The sequence below is a fragment of the Mesoplodon bidens genome (genome assembly GCF_964165515.1).
Source record: "Mesoplodon bidens genome assembly, chromosome: 8".
Classification (NCBI taxonomy): Eukaryota; Metazoa; Chordata; class Mammalia; order Artiodactyla; family Ziphiidae; genus Mesoplodon; species Mesoplodon bidens.
In genome coordinates, this window is record NC_138165.1 from 48,707,824 (window position 1) to 48,730,971 (window position 23,148).

Sequence of the window (23,148 nt, forward strand, 5' to 3'; positions counted from 1 at the left end):
AGAGTCATATTTTATAGAACTTGTTAAACTTCCCATTTTTCAGAAAAAAAAGTTCAGTACATAGTGGTAGGGGGTAGGTGGGATGGTAAGTTACATGATGGGGCCAGCTGGAAACAAATTAAATGCAAATAAACCTTATAAAGTAAATGGAGAAAAAGTAAGCTGTATCTTTTTGCTATTTTTAGAATTTATTTATATATAAGATTTATAGTTTCAATTGTGTACTATTTACTACTGATCCTACGGACCAACCTGAGTATGAAGTTTAATTATGAAGGGAAAAAGAACCTCAGTATCCTTGGATAAAATTTTCCTATTTTAACTATAGTGTTTCATTTCCAACACATATTCACAGTACACTTGTTTCAGACTCTGACGGATTTTCCAGTCATAATTGCAAAGAACTATTCATTGTCTTATTTTTTACGCAAGTTATTTTGTCCCCTATTCCTTTTCTGACCTGCATTCTGGGAAATAAAATTTTAAAAACATAAATGCAAAGTATATTATTTCTAATCACTTTCCTAATTTATCGGGTTATTCTGAATTTTAATCCTAGCTTTCAAACTAGTAAAAATAAGCGTCCCCATCCCCTTATCCCATTGGAAGTTTTGTCTTTACTTAAATTACTCTCTTCTGTGCCAACCTAGCATCTCTCCTCTACCTAAACTCTGATTAACTCATGTCCTCCCAGGAAGGCCACTGTGATTAACTCTACAGAATTCTAATTGCTTCTTTACTCTGCATGTTTACATACTGAGTTTGATGTTATTTTACAAAGGCTCCTGAAGTGTTATTCAAGTACACCTTTCAGTCACTTAAAAAAAAAAGGACTTAATCTTAAAACCTCCTATTTTTGTCTTTATTCAAACCAGTATCTAAATATGGAAAACATCATAAAAATGTTAAGCGACTATGCCATCTGTATTCTGAATGAGCATACAATAATTTGGATCACTGATTAAAATAACAAAAGTCTATCTTAGGCCCATACATTGTATCTTATCTCAGACTGAAACTGATTTACTGTCTACCACTTTAAGACTGACAGTCTTCACCACTGGTTCTCCAGTCTATATTTTCCCAAGATAGTGAGAAATGCATTTTGCAATAAGAAGCAAAATATTTAAAAATCAGGATAGATGTTCCTGCCTCAACTGACTAGGCTTTTCACCCTGTTAGATAAGATTAGATCAGTCTAACAGACTTTATTCTGTATCAAGCTATGATGATTGTTGGCCAATACTCAATTCTCTTCAAGGTAGTCAAGAGATATATTAATGTGACAATTAGGGGCTAGGACTGCAATTTTCCTGGGTCATTCTTTTTCTGAATCCTTTAATACGTAAGTATATTTTTCCATTATAAAATTACTACATGGATATCAGCTTATTCTTAAAAAAAAAAAATCCCAGTAATACTAAAGTATGCAAAACAGTAAGAGTTCTTCTACCTTCCAGCATCCCACATAAGTACTTTCTATAAATTAAGGATACAATTTGGTACGTATTTTCCAGACCATTTCTTAATGTATTTACAAAAATATAAGGCATATATTTTACACAATTTTTAATTTTATAAATATATATGCAGATACACAAAATTATATGTATGTAAATATATATATTCTTATATGTTGTACGTATATTAACCTGTATGTATTTTTTTTCACACAAATGGGATCATACTGTGCACATTATTTTGTGACTTGGTTTCAACTTAGCTTATCTTACAGATCCTTCCAGGTTTTTAGCCTACAAGTCAAATTTTGCATGGTTGTTGTTAGCGCTTATCTTTAGATACCACAGGTAGTCTTTCCTAACTTTCTACCCTATAATAATCCCAAAATAAAAAGATCATTACTTTCAGTGCCAAGGAAAATGAGAAATACAGCTTTTTCCACTGTAATGTTTCTTAATTAAAAGCATTTTAGCAGGTTTTCATTCAATTTAATATAATTTTTCATCGTTCCTGAAATGTTTAAATCTCCTTTAGATTTATATTTTAATAAAAAATATATGTATATACATAAAGAATATATACATTTAATAAATCAAGGTCTAAAATTAATAAAAACTAAAATTTAGTTTATAAAAAGCAAAAGCAATATAAGATAGGAAATTTGCCTACTAATTAGAAAAATTAGACACATACACGATTCATTTCCTGACTCACTGAGGTAAACTGTACAAAAAGCAGAGAAGCTGCTGAAAAAATGTTTTCACAGAATTCTTAACAGCTTAAAAAATTTTAAAAACAGTTTATCAATGTACTCAAACATAGAAACCACAAACAGTATGAGCAGCAGACCAGAAAGGCAACATAAGATTAAATTAAAGTATGTATTATGTGGATCTAGTCCCTCTCAATACATATAAAAATACTGTAGTGATGTGACTGCTGCTTTTGTTTTCTAATAGACAAAATATTGCTATATTCTTCAAACTAGAAACAGGAGTCAAATCAATTGGATAGCAAACTAACACTTAACTAAGAATTTACTAATGTTAAAAAAGCTAAACTGGATCATTTTAATAAGATATGCAATAATATAAGCTGCTAGGTTTTATTATCAAAAACAATTGTTGAAGGAAATGCTATACTAATTCTAGAATAAAAAAGCTTCATTTTTAGACTTCTATGAAATAATTAAATGTTAATATTTCCTAAATAAGAAAAAGGAATTCATAAGGAGTGGCATGATTTAGGAAAGCCTATGGCTACACAAAATCATTGCCATTATTACTGGCGGTATTTGCATCTGGTAAGAGGTTTCTGATATATGGTGAACAGAACACTGTAGCTTTAATTGAAGTTTGAATGTTATAAACAGTTAGATGTCTGGCTCTGGCCTGCATTCTAATACCATCAGCAGAACAGAGATGGGAAGCATAAACAAACCTTTTAACTAGATTACAGTCTCTAAAATGGCCAAGAAATCCTTCAGCACAAACTCCTGTGTGACAAATGTGGAAGAAGGAAAATGATTTTAGAATAATGCTAAAAAAACAGCCTCTAAATTTCTGCCATTACTGGAACATGTAATTGATTTCCTAAATATTTTGATCTCGCTTAACATTCAGTAATGGTAAACTTTATATTTACTTTCCAAATAAATAAAAATCCTTTTTACTTTACATAGCAGCTATTTTTTAGATCAGTATATCACAAGTAAAGAAGCTATTTGAAAATCAATACTTTCTTTTGTTGAAAGTGGAATACTTCCCTCCCCCAACACCAGTGAGCCTAGATTATTATTTTTAGATACTAGTAATATTAAGAATGTATGGATTAAGTTAATTTGTGGTAAACAGATTAGTAGACACTTCTGAACTGGGTGTATAGAAAACAATAGCTTTGAATACATGGAAAAGTCACAGAATTTAATTACAACTTCTCTAAGAAAAGGTTACATAGGTCAAGTGAAATAAGGACTCAAACCAGAATTACTCACAACCAACTTTGAATGAAGTATATGCTTTTCACCAGGTATGATATCATTAGTGATTTTCTTTTCTGTTATGTCTAGCTACATTAGAAGATATACCTTAATATATGTTAAGCCTGGCTTGCACCTTGTCTCTCTGAAGAGTTATACTGAGTCATTCCAACTTCTAAAATCTTACATGATATAGAAATATCTCAAACAGAGATGCTTAAGAGTTAGAATCTCTACTTTTAACTGAATTACCTTTAGGTTATCTAAGGAGATTATTTAGGATCACAGACTTATTCAATCCCACCAATTATTCAGATTGGTTTAAAAACAAGAAATCACATGTTATAAACATTCCTTTCTGAAGAATAATAGATGACATAGAACAGTTCCTTAGCATTTAAAAATATTTCCAAACTCTACAGGTCATAATGCTTTGGCGTAACATTTATAGGATAATAGAGTCAATGTAAGCATACAGGATGAATTGCATTACTTAGGATGGATATGGAAGTTACTTGATTAATAAAATAGAATTTTAAAAAATTACCCTTTTCTCCTAAAAGCAAAGGATGTTAAAAAATCAACTCTGATTAGCTGGGTCAAAAAGTATCTTAATTCAGTAGCTGCTTTAAAGAACAACTATATAATAATTTAGGCATCTAGAGAATCCAACAAGTTGTCCATTGTTGTATTAAAAAAATTTGACTTTAAGCAATACTAAAAAGAGTACATTAAACTTAATCATATATACATGATGTAATAATTATGAAAATATTGCAAGATAGAAGGTCCAGAAAGTATGTATATATACACACCAAAACATTAGGCAATATAAACTCCCCTTTATTTACAGGTTTTCCATTATCAACAGTTATATAAAAATGTTTATAGTAAATATTCACTGGGTCACAAATTGTTGGAACCTCCAAACTTCATGAAACAAGATACTAAATTTAACTCCATGCAAGACAAAGGAAATTCAATATGTAGAAGGCCTAAATGTCATTTTTGCCATACAAAGAGAAGACTGACTTTATGTATATTTTATTTCAAGTTGCACACTGGTCTGTATCTATGTTCCTGATAAAAGATTGGATTTTTGGGTTTGTTTTTCTGTCCTTGTAAATTTTTAGAAATTTTCCATTGCTCTGTCAATAAGCTATTGGGGCCATAATTTTACTAATGTTTACCAGCATACTTCCTGACTGATAAAAACTCTTTATTGTGACTGTTTTTAATTAGAAAGTGTCATGAATTTACTATGATGGAATATTTTGCTGCCACATGAAAAAATCTTTTTTTGTCAGTAACAGGTTTCTTCATTTATAACATGGGGACAATGTTACAAAGTTAACAGGACCACTGTAAGGGCTGACTGAGATTGATAATGTTTATCACAGTGCTAGGCACTCATAATAATCGGTAAGTATAATTATTACTAATATAGAAAGTTAAGAATGAATGTAACAGAGATCAGAATTGACTGACCCTCAGAAGTCTATTTACCTTCACAAGATAATGTACCAGCAGGGGATCCCCTCCTTTTTAAAAATTGTGAATCAATATTATTCTAAGAGGTATCTAAGAGCAAAGGAAATTCAGGAAATCTCTTTCTCTCTAGTATACTTTTAAATTTACTGACGAAAACTTTTTAAACATGCATTTTCCACCTAACAGTATCCATTTAGTTAATAAAATTTATTTAGGCAGAGACATCAAATAAAGATATGACCAACTCGCCTGTGGAATACAATTAAGGTATGTCTTCACATTAAATTGTAGGACCCACCCTTGTTTCTCAGATGCCTAGCAGAGTGCCTGACATACAGTAGATGCTCAATAAATGTTTAATGAATAATTAAGTACAATCTGTTTTGCACATACATTCAAAATACAGACAAGTTTGCAAAAGTACATAAGCTGGACATAGGCCTTCTGGCTGACCTACTGGGGTCCCACTGATGACTAGGAATAAATGTTCATATCCATAGAAAACTGGAAAGTTGATAATTGTCTGGGTAAGGACCAAAAAAGCAAAGTCAGGGAAACATGTCACCTAAGTATCAGTTGCTTTATAGAGACAGTAAAAGCAGCCTCATCATTCCAGTAACCTATTGTACCAGCTACTCAATGAAATAAAATTTAAATGTATCCTGAACATTTGCTAGTACATTCTTAATTGGAGTTTTTTTTATCATCCCTTATTTAAAATAAAGCACTTTTGTCAAATTGCATCCTGTACAGAATATGTTTTCACTTATTATGAGTACTATTTGTTAACAGGATTTAAATTGGCTATTAGAAAAAGTGAGAACCACAGTTAAGATAAAGAAAAAAAATATTCGTGGTAGTGAATAAATTGTAGCAGGAAGGAAAGGAAAATGGAAGAAAAGGAAGAAATTCTACATCTGAGAGTCAAGAAATTCAAACATGCCTAACTCTAATAACAATTATGACAAACAAGCAGTAGGGCCTAATGTGTACTGGACACTGTGCTGTAAGGTATATAAATGTTAACAAGAAAAAAATCTTTAGTCTTACTTAAGCAGTTCATAAAGCATGAATCACAAGTAAACATTTATAATACACTACGCATTCTTCATATATATATATATTTATATATATATATCCTTAATACAAGAGTAAGAAGGGTATTCATTGATTAATTGGAAGTGCGGGGGAAAAACAAGCATTAGGGGAAGCTGAAATAATTCTCAAAATAGTAATAATCCAAGATGAGAGAAATCAGTTATCTCCTAAAAAAATCAACAACAAATTACTGAATTATAAATAGACAAAATTATGTCTTTAGAGCTATTTGCCTTAATATTCTTAGTATAGACCCCCATATAAAACCCTTAAGTGCCATACACAGAATTGTGCACAAGTTTCATTCCTGACAAAAGAATATGAGGTAGTGTAGCACAGTGAGTGTCAAGAGACCAGAGTTCTCTGGTCCATGTGCATCCACTTACAGGCCTTGGAACTATGCACAAGTTCCTCAAACCATCTGAACTTCAGCAATATGGAAAATGAAGAGTTGGATAAAGTGACCTCCAAGATATCACCAAGTTGAAAATTACAATCCTAAAATATATCTTAATACTTAAAAAATAAGCCATAATAAAAATAAACAGGTTCCTAAAGGTAAGTCATTATCCAACTTAGAGGAGGTCTGGAATCTTCAAACCATATAGGGTTACCCTGGGGTGGGTAAGAAATGTTTTCAAAGGAAAACAGAAAGTAAGTAAAGGTATTATAATCAAGCTGTAAATTTTCACTCAGCTGCCTACTAGGAAATTACCACCCCAGTTACCTACACAATTTGCTTTACTTAAGTGATTTCTTCACTAAGTTCTACTTTCCATCTTTTATGTTAAGGTTCCTGAGGTATTAAGGTGAGGACAAGAAATCCTAGCTGGACTTGGAATAGTATTATTGGGAGACAAACTTGAACTTGGCACAGATTTCTGCTTAAGTGCACCAACTACACCTCAGAGAAAGGTAAGAAATTGTTCAAATTTATAACAGAAAGGAGAGAAATAGGACCATGTTGTTTACTGCTACACAGCTTTTTTTCCCTCCGTGTGTAAATGTCTACTTTTGCACACAGTTGGTAATTAAAATTTTACAGAACAAGTTTCTACATATGCAATGCTTTTCTGTCAGTAAAATGTAAGTATATTGTGTTTTGGCTTTACCATCAAGAAAACAAAAAATTAAAAGTATTATCATGTCTTTCTAATATTTATGTCAAATATCCTTCTAGATTTATTTTTCTTCAATCCTTTCTAGTTGATCAAATTGCTGTTTTCACATTGCCAGTCTGATCACAAAATTGCTACTTTACAGCAGAATATTTTTTGCTGACATAAATTATGGGATCAGAGATACCAATGCAGTTTCAAAAAAGGGTGTGTGTGGGGGGGGGGAGGGAGAGAGGGAATGTGTGTGTGTGAATGTGTGCATCCATCTTTAAGGAAAGGATAAAGAAATGTACCTATGAAACAAAATACCACTTTCCAATGTAAGCCCTAGTAAAAGGCCTACATCAGAAATATACTTTCTAGCATTTCTCAAATCAAATACAGTACTGAATTTGAAAACCATTCACTAAGAACATACCAAGTAAAAATGAAGAATACTTTTATCAAGACTGTTACTCTATAAACCTAAATTTAGATTTATCTTTCAATTAATATCTCACTACAATGCATATTCTAACTACAACATCATGATTTCTTTGACTCATGAAAACATATTTTAGAAATTTGTCTCCTTTCACATATAGTGAGCAGTTTGGTTCAGTACCCCCAAGAGATGAAAAACTCATCTCAATTTACAACAGTAAGTAAATAATTCAGTTAAAACTGAAAGTGGTACCAATCCAGCAAACTATTGATGGAGAGGTTTGGCCTTCCATGAAGCCAGAACAACATAAAAGTTTTCAATGGGGATTACTTGTTCAGACAAGTTACAAAGATTAGAAAAATACCCAGATTAATTATGAAACAGATAATATTTTCATCTTATGTAAAATAAATACCAGAAACGTATATAGGGAGAAACGATACCAGTGGTATTAAAACTTTAAGCATTTTAAGCTTTGAACTTTATATGCTGATATATGAAACAAACATTTAACAAAAAAAGCAATAATACAAGTCAAAACCTAACCAAAGGCCTCTATCAACCAAAAAATTGAAATTTTCTATGCAAGTCAGACAAAACGAAAAAAAGGAAAATTAAACCCAGAAAGCAAAAAAACCAATCAAGTCTGTTCCAACACTGAAGTCAATATCCAAATCACACACAGAACCAAAACGGGTAAAACACTCAGGTCTACAAATGGATAAGCAGTTCCGATACAATCCAGATCCCGACATTTTCCCACTCAGAAACAAATGCAGTGGAGCTTTTCCTAGGGAAAAAGGAAAAAAGCTCTCCAAATGCTTTTTTTAAAGTGACATCTAGAAAGTGTGCCTCTTTCTGTCTCTTTCCCTGGCGCCTCATTGGAGGAAGGAGGGGGTTGTTTTTGTATTCTCCCCCACTGGAGCAAGACACAATCAGATGTTAGCTGGAGGAGAGAAACCACTTTTGACAACAGCAAATAAAAATAAAAAGTGCCCTTTCTACTCTGACAGGATGGGCACCCACCTCACACACCCCTCCCCACTCCAGCCCCTCCTTCACTGCCCCCCCAGCACCACCCCCTCCTCACCCCGGAGCTCCACTGCGTATGTGGTTTGGTGCTACTGTTGCCCCGGAGTTAAAGTCAGAGCCAGAGGAAGGCAATGAAGCCCCCACAGACACACTTACCTTTCCTGCCCCCCACTTTTGAGTGCCTTCCCTGGAGCTGTGGAGGATGACACAAAGGGTAATAAAGGGGGGGGGGAGTGGAGGAGGAGGAGGAGGCGAAGGAGGAGGAGAGCTGGGGAAGTGGCTGCTCCCGGGTGTAGTGAGATGTCTCCAGCCAGGGCCAAGCAGCAGCAGCAGTAGCAGCAGCAGCAGCAGCAGCAGCAGCAACAGCAGCAGCAGCAGCAGCAGCAGCAGAGAAGGGTCTGTGTTGCTAAGAGGCTTTTGGTCTCTTTCTCTCCTTTCACGGCCAAAGAGGAGGAGGATGGAGGGGGCTCGGGAGGGAGGCTAGTGGAGGGGTGAGGGGGTAGGAGTCGTGGATGGGGGATTTTCGAAGAAGAAGAAACTCCTTCTCCTTCTCTCTCAGGCTCAATCCCCCTCTCAGGTCTCAGGGCTGGAGGGTGGGGGAAGGAACTCAGCCGCCTTCCCCCCACCCCCCTCAATTCAAGGTTGAAGTGGGGTAAAATTAGTGTCCTGTCCCTTTAAAAATAGAAATAAAAGGTGCCCCCCCTCTGCCACTGCCTCTCTCTTCATCATCAGCTGCTGCTGCTGCTGGGGTCTCTCTGCTTGGGGGGGGAGGGGGGGTTCGGGTAGAAGAGACGGGAGGCACTCACTGCGCATGTCTCTCTCTGACGGGAGGCTGGTTGGTTGAAGGCAGGAGGAGGGGGAGGGGAGGAAATGAGATGGTTTCCCAGAAGGCTCCGAGGCGATCGCGACCCGGAAGACATTGTAGCGGGGGGGCGGAGTAGAGAGGCGGGGGCGGGGAGTGGGAGGAAGTCGCTACTCTTTAACACCCCCCCAGTCCCCTCCTCCCCCCTAAGGGAGAGTGGAGAAACGGAAGTGGGCGTGGACGGAGGCGAAAGGAGGTCACGTGTTCGTGCGGGAAGGGGGCAGGATGGGAGAGGCGGTGCCTGCGCAGGGCATGCCGGGAGTCTTGGTGTAACGTTGGCAGCAGCAGGTGAAGGGGAATAGAGAACGCGGCGAGAGGAGCCTGTGAGGGGATTCCCGCGGTCTCCAGAATCTTGCTCTGCCCTGGTAAGGGCAGGCTTTTCCGTGAGAGGTAACATGGCGTAGGCAGGCCTCAGAAAGAAAGCCGTGGGCGCCAGTGGCGAAAGGCGAATCGAAAAGGGGAGGACGGAAGGGTGTGGAGACTGGGAATGCGGGAAGGGGGGCAGGCTTGTCTAGGCCTGGCAGGCCAGAAACTAGGCGGGCTCCTTCCGTCTCGTGGCTTCCCTGTGAGCCAGCCGGCGACGAATGCTTGACGAGCGTCTGGCGTCCTGATGAGAGTAGATCTGTGGCAGGTGGTGACTACACCCCGGTGATGGTGAGGAATGTGTTGGTCCAGGTGTAAGAGAGGAATGGGATCTCAGGAGCCTCATTAGATGACTCTGGTGAGTGCTTCTTCAGCTCAGAGCGGGGCACCTGTCCAGGGAGAGAGAGAAGCTGTGTGAATTTTGACAACTTCTGGCATTAGACGCAGTGTTTATATGGGGTTTGAGGACCATCAGCCCTTACTTGGCTGACCTCCCTGGAATTCTGGAGAGGCTTTGTGGAGGGAGCAAACTGGGAATTCTTCAGTGGAACTTCCCTCCGTGTCTTGCCTTGCTCCCGCAACACAACGCCTGTGGCTGTTCTCAGAAGGACATGTGAGATTGTGTAACCCTTGATAGCGTGTGTTATGGTTGAGAGAGAAGGGACATCATCGAAGTTTGCCCTTTCTGTAGTGTAGATAACAGATATTTTTAAAAGGTATTTTAAGTGTCTTTGGTTATTAGCCTCGGATTTAGAGCCTTTGGTTTCTCAACTAGATGCTACTATTTTTGCTGGAAATAGTTTCCCTCATGTTAATTAAGAATATTTAAGAAAGGATTCATGAATTTTCATTACTAGAGTTTTTTTTTAGTAAAGTAGCACCGTTTCTTTTTCACATTCAGTCCATATAATCATAACTAAAGCCATTCCAGTCTTTCAATTATCTTCCTTTGTAAAGGTGCTTTGAAAGATTATGACCCATGTATAGTTTCTTTTAAGGCCGAGAATCTGAAATTCTTCATGTTTATTGTGTTGGTGTTATTTAATTGTGTAGTGGTTCCTTTAGAGTACTCAGTTAAAGTTCCTACTTATTTTTCTTGTATGTTTTGACAGTGGATTCTATTTATGCATCATTGACTAGTGCTTTTACCGCTTTCTGTGTGTGCAGTAATGTTGTCAAATAGAATAAAAACTAGACTCCTGTGCCTTAATGTTTTGTCTATATTGGAACCAAATGTTTGCCACTTTAGAACAGAAAAAAATTATAGCAGAGCCATAAAAGTGCCTTAGATAACAATTTTTAAATGTTTTTTATGGCAAAATACTAAATGTGCAAAAGTGTACAGATCATAGATATGCAGTATAATGAATAGATATAAAGTGAACAAAATGTGCAAAAATCGTAGATATACAATATAATGAATAATTATAAAGTGAACACTGTAATCACCACCAAAGTGAAGAATTAGAACATTGCTGGCACCCTCTCCGCCCCCCCCCATTCATTCTTATTCGTTCCTCTCTCCTCACCACACCCAAAGGTTAATTGGGATTGTCTGCATTTTTATGGTAATGATTTCCTACTTTTATTTCAAGTATTTTTTACCCATCTTTGTCAGCATTCCTAAACAATATACATTAATTTTGCCTGTTTTTTACCTATATGTAATTGAATTATGTTATGTATAGTTTTTCTCCCATGTTGAAATTTTTAATCCTGTTAACAGCTTTAGTTCACATATTTTCATTGTTGTATAGTAATGTTTATAGTATAGTAAGTGTAGTAAGTTTTTTAATGAATAAACCGTAATTAATTTAACTAGTCTAGTATTATGGACATTTGGATTGTGTCCAGTTTTTAGTGCTTAGAAATAATGCTTCTGTGAATGTTCTTACACATGCATTTTATGTACATAGCATGCATTTCTGTAGAGTGTAGATTATGCCAAACTTTCCAAAGCGAATATATAAATTTAGACTCCCACCAACAATGTATGATAAATCCTTTTTTCTACAGTTTTCATAACAATTGATATTTTTTGTTTTTGCCGACCTGATGAAGGTAGCTTTAGGTTATTGTTTTAATTTGCAGATTCTGGTTATTAATGGGGTTGAGCATTTTTTTTCAAAAATTTATTGGGTACTTTAGAGGCAAATGTTGTGAGGCATTATGTTCCTGTAAATGTCTTTACTGTACCCTATTAGTTTGACTGGATGTAGGATTCTAAATTGGTAATGTTTCTCTTCAGATTTGAGAAGGAACTCTTAGTGTTTGATATAAAGTTTGAAGCCATTCTTATTTTTAACACTGCACTTTACTTTCTTCTCCCCTATGGAAGCTTCTACAACCTTTTTGTCTGAAACTTTTAGAATCTTCTCTTTGTTTTACTCAGTGTTCTGAAATGTCACAGTAATGTGAGGTGACTTATGAGTCTATAGAAGTCTACTTTGCTGTGCATTTCATGTATTCTTTCAGTCTGGCAACCTGTATGCCTCAGCTCTGAGAAAGTTTCTGATACATTTTCTGTAATTTCCTTGCCTCTGTGTTTTTTGTAACTGCAATTAGATATTGTACTCCTGGACCTATTTCTTTTCTCCCATTTTTCATCTTTTTCCAGTCTTTTGCTTTTCACTTGCTGGGAAATTTACTTGATTTTTCAAGCCTTGAAACTTCTGTTATCATATTTTAAATTTTGAATACCTTTTTTTTTGATCTTTCTATTTTTTCCCAAAGCATTCTGGTATTTTTTTTCTCTTTATGGATTTAAAGTTTTGTTTTGAGGTTTATTTCTCCCTGCGTGCGCTGTGTTTTCTAAGTTATTCTTTCTGTTGGTATATTTTAGTCTCATTTTAGAGGCTTTCCTCAGCTGTGTTGTGATCCTTGATTCTGTGTTCAAATTTATGTAAGGGGCATTGGAAACCTATTTCATGTCTCTCTTAACTTAGCTAGGGTTTGCTAGCTATTGATGGTTCTCACTGTGGAAAGATTTGGCTGGGACATATTTCGGGGGGAAAACCCTGATATCAATTTCTTTAGGTATTTGGAAGCTTTTTCTCTGGGGCCAGTAAGAGTCCAACAAGAAGAATTTTCCAGGCTTCTGCCTATAAGTCAGTGGTTCTCAGCTGTGGCAATAAGATCTCCCCAGGGGACATTTGGCAATGCCTAAGAGACACATTTGATTATTAAGAATGGGTTCCTACTGAAAACAGGTGGGTAGATGCTGCAGGTGCTGTTGAAAATCCTACGATGCACAGGGCAGCCACCCACAACAGACAGTTATCCAGTTCAAAATGTCAGTACTGCCTATCATGAGAAATCCTGCTCCAGGGTATAAGCCTGATTTCCAGTGCTCTGAGAACCAGGTGAAAGCAGAGCTCAGGAATCTCAACATTCCCTCCCTCCCTCTCTCTCTGTCTCTCTCTCTCCTTATTTATTTATTTATTTATATTTATATAGATAGATAGATAGATAGATATTCCTGCCCTAGGCAGGAATAAGCAAATATTGTTTCCATATGACAAGTCTTTAGCTATTATTTGAAATGCTTTCTTTGTAGTGAAACTGTAGTCACAAAACATCAGCAGAGGACCGTGTATCTGAATATATCTTTGTGGGGTTGTGTTATTTTTAACTACAAATTGGCCACGAATTGTTTAAAGAAATTGAAAATATTTTTGCGTTGAATGGTTTAGGAATGAACACATAATAGTCTACTAATTCTGTTTTGGGGAATGTGTTTCTGCTGTTAAAATCTAAAATGTTCCTCAAACAATCCTTTATTCACTTTAGGTCTGTGGTTTCTAGTGGAGGTGGGACTGCCTCCTACGGGGTGTTTGTGGGGCATTTCTGGTCCCAAGGACTGCAGCCAGTCCCAGAGAGGGCAGGGGCCAGGATAGACTGCCTGCGGTGCTCGGGGTGGTCCAGCATGAGGAAGAACGGCTCTGTGCCCCCACGTGCCTTTCCCACGTCTCCCAGGATGTTTACATGGGTTAAAAAAAAAAAAGAACATTATGATTTGAGCCTAGTACTCCATTTTTAAAATAAACACATAGTATTTTTGCAGGGTTTTAACGTACACTGAAATTTTCCACAAATGCAATTAGTGAATAATTTGAGGGAAAATAGTACTTTGTTTTGTTGGGAACTTTACCAAGAGCTGTTCATCATTTTGGCAATGCCCTTATGGTATCTGAGCTGCTGGTAGGGCACACCTGTATCCGTATTCGTTTGTAGCCATGGCATGCAAATATATAACAGAGGGAATTGGGGATTCATTATATATATATAGACCCACTTTGTGTTCTGACGGAGTGGAATAGAGGTTCTGTTTAATTTTAACCATTTTAGCACTGCAGGTCTTTTGGAGATGGCTTTGTCAATGAATTCTAGCCAAAATTAAAATACTGGTTATTAAGTGACCTTGATGTTATGTGTTCATCTTATTTGGACAGGATTGGCTGATGAGTCTGGATAGCTTTGTATATTTTACTAATGCTTTAATGGGAAAATAAAATGTGAGTTGACCATTATAAACTAGGAGGTAGATGAAGTATGGAACAGACAGTTGTTCCCCATCCTTTTATTTCAATTTGTTTCCCCCTTTTCAGTCCCAGTCTGCCTTAAATGCTTATCTTCAAGCAAGCATTTGTTGGGGTTGTTAGTTTTTCCTAATTTTTTTCTCCTTAATCTCACATTCTTCTCTGTCTCCCTCCTCACCTCTATAAAAACACAACAAAATCTTAGTCTTTTATATTTTATACTGCTTCCTTGATTAATATTGGAATTGAAATTTAGTATGACATTTTGACTGAAAGGTTGAAGTCAGACTTGGCAAGATTAAAATTCTAAGTGTGTTAGCTTTTGGCACACATATGCACATTTTCACGTTTCTTTAGGGCTTTCATCTTTCTGCAATTTAAAAAAAATATACATATTTTTATGTAGATGACCCAGAAGTGTCAACTTATATTGTTCTCAAGTCATTTCTAGTTCGGTATACGTCTGGGTCAGCTTACTTTATAATGAGTAAATACCAAAAATATTTTCTCTAACAGTTGGGTGGTTTGTATCATGTCCGGTTGTGTTATAGTGCCACTCTGATGCAATGTCTCATGGGCCTAATGTATTTAAAATTTTATGTTGAAATAAGTTTTATATATGTGACATACATTTTAAAAGTTTTTTACTGTCACAGTTAGCACTGATTATTCTGTATACTCAAATTATAAGATACATTATTTAATTTAAATACACAAGATAATTATTTTGTAAGTTACCAAAAAGTAATATACATCCAGTGTAAAAATGATCCGAAAAAATGAAAATTACCTATAATCCCTACACCTATAAATCTGTTAAGATGTTGATATATGTAATTTTAGTGTTTTTTACCTATGTTTCTGTACATTTATTAACAAAGCTGGATCATAAAATTTTGTTGTATTCTTTTAAAAGAAATAACATGTAGCTAGCACCTTTCCAATGTATTAAGTACTTGTATAAAATAATATGATGCTTATTTGCTTTATATTGCAGATATCTGCCAGCCTCTGGGAGCTATGTTCCTGAATAATGCCATGATCAGTGTTGACAAGAGAAAATAAAATATAAAAAATTTTCTCATTCCCTATATAAATGTTCTTTAAGCATCTGATTTCTTTAAAAACAACAACAAACAGATGAATTAATTTTAAAGTAGTTTTAAAGTAGCTAACATTCCCCTTGAATTACCGTCCATTGTTTTACAAATATTCCTGTAGGATCACAATCTGCTAAAGCAGATTTTGCCCATACATTTTATTTTTTATACTTCATTTTATAGATTGTCTGTCTTACTGACTTGAACTGATTATCTTTTCTGCTTACATTTCATTTTCACAAATCTTCTATAAGCTTGTATTCCTACCTGGTGTTTTCACAAATTGTGCCTTTGATTGTGCCTTTTTTTTTCTTTGAAATTTTTTAATGGATGTGGGTTTTTTTCGTTTGTTTGTTTTCCAGAAAAATTGAGTGTATAGTACAACGAATTGCTATATATCCACATTCACCCAGTTCCTCTTACTATTAACCTAGTTTCCCTTATTATTAACATTTTGCCTTAGTGTGGTACATTTGTTGCAATTGATGAACCAGTATTGATGCATTATTTTAAAGTGTATAGTTTACATTAAGGTTCACTCTTTGAATTGGACATTATGGGTTTTGACAACTGTATAATGACATATATCCACAATGACAGCATCATACAGAATAGTTTAACTGCTCCAAAGTCCCCTGTGCTCTATGCTCCCATGCATGCCTTGAACTCTTGGCAACCACTGATTTTTCATTATCTCCATAGTTTTGCTTTTTCCAAATTGTCATATGGTTAGAATCATACAGTGTGTGCCCTTTTCAGATTTGGTTTTTCCCTTAGCAATATGCCTGTAAGTTTCCTCCATTTCTATTCATGGCTTGATACCTCATTTCTTTCTAGTGCTGAATATTTCATCTTATGGACGTGTCACAGTTTGTTTATCCATATACCTACTGAAGGGCACCTTGGTTGCTTCGAAGTTTTGGCAATTATGAATGAAATTGTGATAAACATTCAGGTGCAGGTCTTTGTGTGGACATAAGTCTTCAGTTCACTTGGGTAAATACCAAGGTGCATGATTGCTGGATTATGTGTAAGAGTACATTTAGTTTTGTAAGAAACTGCCCACCTGTCTACCAAAGTGGGTATACCTAATGTTTTGCACTCCAGTCTGCAATAAATCAGAGTTCTAATTACTCCATGTCCTCGTCAGCACTGGTCTTGTCATTGTTTTGGATTTAGCCATTCTAACGGTTATAGATTGTTGTTTTAATGTGCAATTCCCTAGTGATACATGATATTGAACATCTTTTTTTTTTTTTTTTGCGGTACGCGGACCTCTCACTGTTGTGGCCTCTCCCGTTGCAGAGCACAGGCTCTGGACGCGCAGGCTCAGCAGCCATGGCTCACGGGCCCAGCCGCTCCGCGGCATGTGGGATCTTCCTGGACCAGGGCACGAACCCGTGTCCCCTGCATCAGCAGGCGGACTCTCAACCACTGCGCCACCAGGGAAGCCCCTGAACATCTTTTCTTATGCTCATTTGCAATCTGTATGTTTTATTTGTTGAGTTGTGTGTCCATATCTTTTGTACATTTTTAAGCTGGATTGCTTATTTTCTTATAGTTGAATTTTAAGAGTTCTTTGTATATTTTGGATACCAATCTTTTATCAGATATGTGTTTTGCAAATATTTTTTCTCAGTTTGTGGCTTGTCTTCATTCTCTTAATGGTGTCTTTTGCAGAACAGAAAATTTTACTTTAAATAAAGTCCATTTTATCACATTTTCTTTCATGGTTCATACTTTTGGTGTTGTATCCAAAAATTCATTGCCAAACACAAGGGCACCTACATTTTTCCTATGTCCCTTTTTAGAAGTCTTATAGTTTTGTGTTTTACGTATAGGTCTCTGATCCATTTTGCGTGAAAAGTATAAGGTGTATGTCAACTCATTTTTTTTGCCTGCAGATGTCTAGTTGTTCCACACCATTTGTTGAGAAGCAGAGAAAGACTTCTTTCTCTTTTGAATTGCTTTTGCTTCTTTGTCACAAATTAGTTGACTATATTTATGTGGGTCTATATCTGAGCTCTCTACTCTGTTCCATTGATTTGTTTTTCTGTTCTTTCCCCATTACCACACTGTATTATTATTATTATCTGTTATCTTAGTAGTAAGTCTTGAAGTGGGGTAGTTTCTGACTTCCAGCTTTGTTCCTGTTCAGTATTGTATTGGCTGTTCTGTGTCTTCTGCCTTTTCATGTAAACTTTAAAATCAGCTTATTATATCCTTAAAATAACTTACTATAATTTTGATTGGGATTGCATTGAATCTGTAAGTCACGATTGGAAGAACTGACATCTTAACACTATTGAGTCTTCTATCCATATACATGGAATATCTCTCCATTTATTGAGATTCTCTTTGATTTCTTTCACCGTAGTTTTATAGTTACCTCATATAGATCTTATACATATTTTATTAGATTTATACATACATTTTTTGTGGGGCTTTTTTTTTGATGCTAATGTAAATGGTATTATATTTTTAATTCCGAATTCCAGTTGTTCCGTTACTGGCATAAGAAAGCAATTGACATTGGTAATACTAACCTCTCTCCCCCTCCCCCTCCCTCTCTCCCTCTCTCCCTCTCTCCCTCTCTCCCTCTCTCCCTCTCTCCCTCTCTCCCTCTCTCCTCTTTCTCTCTCTCTCTCTCTCTATATATATATATATATATATATAAAACCTGCACCCTTGCTTCAATACCTTATTGATTCCAATAGTACCTATTGTGAGTGTAGATTCTTTGGGATTTTCTACATACACAGTCATGCCATCTGCAAACAGAGACATTTTTACTCTTTCCTTCCTGTGTACCTTTTCTTTTCTTGTCTTACTGTATGATGTTGACTAGCAGTGGTGATTCTTGCATTGTTCTTGATCTTAGTAGGAAAGCATCTAGTTTCTTAGTATTAAAAATGATGTTAGCTATAGATTTTTTTAGTTTTTTTTTTTAACCAAGTTAAAAAGGTCCCTTATAGTCCTAGTTTGCTGAAATTCTTTATCATGAGTGGATGTTGGATTTTGTCAAATGCTTTTTCTGCAAAGAAGATATTTCTTCTTTATCCTGTTGATGTTGTAAATAACATTAATTGCTTTAGGAATGTTGAATTAACTTTGCATACCTGGAATAAGTCCCACTTACTCTTTGTGTATAATTATTTTTATGTGTTTTTATTTCTGTGTGTTTATCATAGAAACTTTGGAAAGCCAATAAGGAATCACACAGATAAGAATTGTGGTGCAGAATGGAATAAGAGACTCTCTGTCCTTGCAATATCTTTTATTTTCAAATTGAAGTATAGTTGGTTTACAACATTGTGTTAGTTTCTGGTGTACTGCAAAGTGATTCAGATATACATATATATACATATTCTTTTCCATTTATTACAGGATATTGAATACAGTTCCCTGTGTGATACAGTAGGACCTCATTGTTTATCTATTTATCTATATCATTGTTTATATTGTTTATCAGTTTATATCTGCTAATCCCAAACTCCTAATTTATCCCTCCCCCCTCCCCTTTCCCTTTGGTAACCATACGTTTGTTTTCTATGTCTGTGAGTCTATTTCTGTTTTGTAAATAAGTTCATTTGTATCATTTTTTAGAATCCACATATAAATGATATCATATGATATTTGTCTGTCTTGTCTGATTTACTTCACCTAGTATGGTAATCTCTAGGTCCATCCATGTTGCTGAAAATGGCATTATTTCATTCTTTTTTATGGCTGAATAGTATTCCTTTCTCTGTGTGTGTGTGTGTGTGTGTGTGTGTACATACATACACTGTCTTTTCTCCATTGTGTATTCATGCCTCCTTTGTCATAGATTAATTGACCATAGGTGCATGGGTTTATTTCTGGGCTTTCTGTCCTGTTCCATTTATCTGTCTCTGTGCCAGGACTCTACTGTTTTGATTACTGTAGCTTTGTAGTATAGTCTGAAGCCAGGGAGCATGAGTCTTCTAACTCCATTCTTTTTTCTCAAGATTGTTTTGGTTATTTGGGGGCTTTTGTATCTCCATACAAAGTTTAAAATTATTTGTTCTACTTTTGTGAAAAATACCATTGATAATTCAATAGGGATTGCACTTAATCTGTACCTTGCCTTGGGTAGTATGGTCATTTTAACAATATTGATTCTTCCAATACAAGAACACGGTATCTTTCCATCTGTTTGTATCATCTTCAGTTTCTTTCATCAGAGTCTTTATAGTTGTGGTATTACAAGTCCTTTGCCTCCTTAGGTAGGTTTATTCCTAGGTATTTTATTCTTTTTGATGTGATGGTAAATGGGATTGTTTTCATTTTATTGACGTAAAGTTGCTTGTAGTAGTCTCTTAGGGTCTTTTCTATTTCTGTGGTGCCAGTGGTAACTTTTTTTATTTCTGAATTTATTGATTTGGGCCCCCTTTTTCTTGATGAGACTGGGTAAATGTTTATCAATTTTGTTTATCTTCTCAAAGAACCAGCATTTGATTTCATTGATCTTTTCTATTTTTTTAGTCTCTATTTCATTGATTTCTCCTCTGATCTTTATGATTTCCGTATACTAACTTTGGAATTTGTTTGTTCTACTTTATCTAGTTTCTTTAGGTGTAAAGTTTTGTTGTTTATTTGACATTTTTCTTGTTTACCAAGGTAAGCTTGTATCGCTATAAACTTCCCTCTTAGAACTGCTTTTGCTGCATTGCATAAGTTTGGATCTTTGTGTATTCATTTTTATTTGTATCTAGGTATTTCTTGATTTCCTCTTTGTCTTCTTCAGTGATCCATTGGTTGTTTAGTGGCATATTGTTTAGCTTCCATGTGTTTATTTTTTGCAGTTTTTTTTCTTGTAGTTGAATTCTAGTCTCATAGCATTGTGATCAGAAAAGATGCTTGGTATGATTTTAGTTTTCTTAAATTTACCAAGGCTTGTTCTGTGGCATAGCATGTGATCTGTCTAGGGCAATGTTCTATGTGCACTTGAAAAGCATGTATTCTGCTTTTGGATGGGATGCTCTCTATATATTAATTCAGTCCATTTGGTTGAATGTGTTATTCAAGGCCTGTGTTTCTTTATTGATTTTCTGTCTGGATGATCTGTCCATTGATGTAAGCAAGGTGTTAAAGTCCTCTACTATTACTATGTTACTGTTCATTTCTCCTTTTATGTTAATATTTACCTTATTTATTGAGGTTTTCCTATGTTGGGTGTGTATATATTTACAATTGTTATATCTTGGATTGATCCCTTGACCATTATGTAGTGTTCTTCTTTGTCTCTTGTTCTTTATTTTAGTTTTAACGTCTGTTTTGTCTGATATAAGTATTGCTACTTCGACTTTCTTTTGATTTCCGTTTGCATGGAATACTTTTTTCATCCCCTCACTTTCATTCTTTATGTGTCTCTAGATGTGAAATGAGTCTTTTGTAGGCAGCATTTCGTAGGATTTGTTATTATAGGTCTTTTGTTCCCCCTTCTTTTGTTCTCTTGTGACTTGATGACTATCTTTAGTGTTATGTGTGGATTCCTTTTTCTTTTTTTGTGTGTATATTGTAGATTTTTGGTTTGAGATACCATGAGGTTTTTGTATAACAGTGTGTATATATATGTGTTTGTATGTATATATGATTGTTTTAAGTTGTTGACCTCCTCAAGTCCATATTAAAACCCTGTGTTGGTACTCTCTTTCCTTCATGTATACTGTTTTTATAATACTGTATTTTACATCTAATTGTTCTGTATATATATCCCTTAACTGTTTATTGTGAATATGGATGTTTCTACTACTTTTGTCTTTTGAACTCCCTACTAGCTTTGTGTGTGGATGATTTTCTGTCTTTACTGTATGTATGCCTTTCCCAGTGAGCTTTTTCATTTCGTAGTTTTCTTGTTTCTAGTTGTGGCCTTTTCTTTTTGCCTAGAGAAGTTCCTTTAACATTTGTTGTAAAACTGGTTTGGTGGTGCTGAATTCTTTTAGCTTTTGCTTTTCTGTAAAGCTTTTAATTTCTCCATCAAATCGAGTGAGAGCCTTGCTGGGTAGAGTATTCTTAGTTGTAGATTTTTCTTTTTATCACTTTGAATTTATCATGCCTTCTGGCCTGCTGAGTGTCTGCTGAAAAGTCAGCTGATAGCCATATGGGAGTTTCTTTGTATATTATTTGTTGCTTTTCCCTTGTTGCTTTTAATATTTTCTTTTTATATATATATACATATTTAGTGTGTATTTATTAATGTGTTTGGCTGCATCACGTCTTAGTTGCAGCATGTGGGATCTTCGTTGCCATCTGTGGAATCTTTAGTTGTGGCATGCAGGATCTTTAGTTGCAGCATGAGAACTCTTAGTTGTGGCATGTGGGATCTATTTCCCTGACCAGGGATCGAACCTGGGCCCCCTGCATTGGGAGCATGGAGTCTTAGCCACTGGACCACCAAGGAAGTCCCTATTCTCTCTCTCTCTCTTTTTTTTTTTCCTATTCTCTCTTTATCTTTAATTTTTGTCATTTTGTTTACAATGTATCTTGGTATGTTCTTCTTAGAGTTAATCCTGTATGGGACTCTGTGCTACTTGGACTTGGGTGACTGTTTCCTTTCCCAGGTTAGGGAAATTTTCAGCTATTATCTCTTAAAATATTTTCTCAGGCCCTTTCTCTCTTTCTTCTCATTCTGGGACACCTATACTGCGAATACTAGTGCACTTGATGTTGTCGCAGAGGTATCTTAAACTGTCCTCGTTTCTTTTCTTTTTTTTTTGTTAAGCAGCAGTGATTTCCACTACTGTCTTCCAGCTCACTGATCCGTTCCTGTGTATCATTTAGTCTACTGTTGATTTCTTCTAACGTATTTTTCATTTCAGTTATTGTATTTTTCATCTCTGGTTGTTCTTTATATTTTCTAACTTTTTGTTAAAAACTTCTAACTTCTCACTCTGTGCCTCTGTTCTTCTCCTGAGTTTTTTCATCTTTACGATCATTACTCTGAACTCTTTCTCAGTTATATTGCCTGTCTCCACTTCACTTAGTTATTTTTCTGGGGTTTTATCTTGTTCCCTGCATCTGGAACATATTTTTCTGCTGCCGCATTTTTCTGAGTTGCTTTTTGTATTTTTATGTGTGTGTCAGGTTGTTATGTTTTTAACCTTGGAGAAGTGACCTTCTGTAGGAGACATCCTATGTCTCCCAGCAGTGCACTCCCCTTTCATCACCCAAGCTATATGTTCTAGGGTTTTCCCCTAAGAGGGCTGCATGGGTCCTTCTGTTGTGGCAGGTTGACTATGTAGGTGGTCTGGTAGGCTTGGTTGCCTCCTAGTCCGGTTGGTTGCCACACTCTACCTTGTTTGGATGCTGCTGGCTGCTATTTAGTGGGGCCTGGTCACAAGGTGGCTGGTTGCAGAACCCTAGGGAACCCCAGGGCTAGTACTGGCTCTGCTGGGTAGAATCAGGGTCCCCAAGACTCTGGGACTGTTGCCCACCCCCTGGGAGGTGGAGCCAGATCTGAGGTTAGTGCTAGACTACTGGCAGGCAGAGCTGGTTCCTGGAATCTGGCTGCAGGCCCTGAGGTCCAGAGCTCATTTCAGATCGTTGTTTGGGTGTGGGGGGGTGTTGGTTCCTCACACAGTTGAGTATGGAGTCTGGGGTGTCCCAGAGCTTCCATTCGCCTGCTAGTGGACAGGACCAGGGCCCAGCTGGTCCCAGGGT

The 23,148-nt window shown here is 36.1% G+C and overlaps 2 protein-coding genes across 16 annotated transcripts in view; one reads left to right on the top strand and one right to left on the bottom strand.

The window, feature by feature from the left end:
- Positions 1–9,428, bottom strand: part of MBD5 (methyl-CpG binding domain protein 5) — a 417,388-nt gene extending 407,960 nt beyond the window's left edge. For 8 of the 14 annotated variants that reach the window (XM_081241891.1, XM_081241901.1, XM_081241890.1 and 5 more), the window contains exon 1: positions 8,759–8,834. The gene's annotated coding sequence lies outside the window, so the exon portion shown is untranslated. Of the gene's footprint in view, positions 1–2,901; positions 2,957–8,758; positions 8,835–9,408 lie in introns of those variants that run through there. The other 6 variants (XM_081241898.1, XM_081241904.1, XM_081241897.1 and 3 more) reach the window with 6 other exon arrangements.
- Positions 8,927–23,148, top strand: part of ORC4 (origin recognition complex subunit 4) — a 95,235-nt gene continuing 81,013 nt past the window's right edge. Inside the window, exon 1 of one of the 2 annotated variants that reach the window (XM_081241909.1) lies at positions 8,927–8,998. The gene's annotated coding sequence lies outside the window, so the exon portion shown is untranslated. Of the gene's footprint in view, positions 8,999–9,701; positions 9,855–23,148 lie in introns of those variants that run through there. The other variant, XM_081241908.1, reaches the window with a different exon arrangement.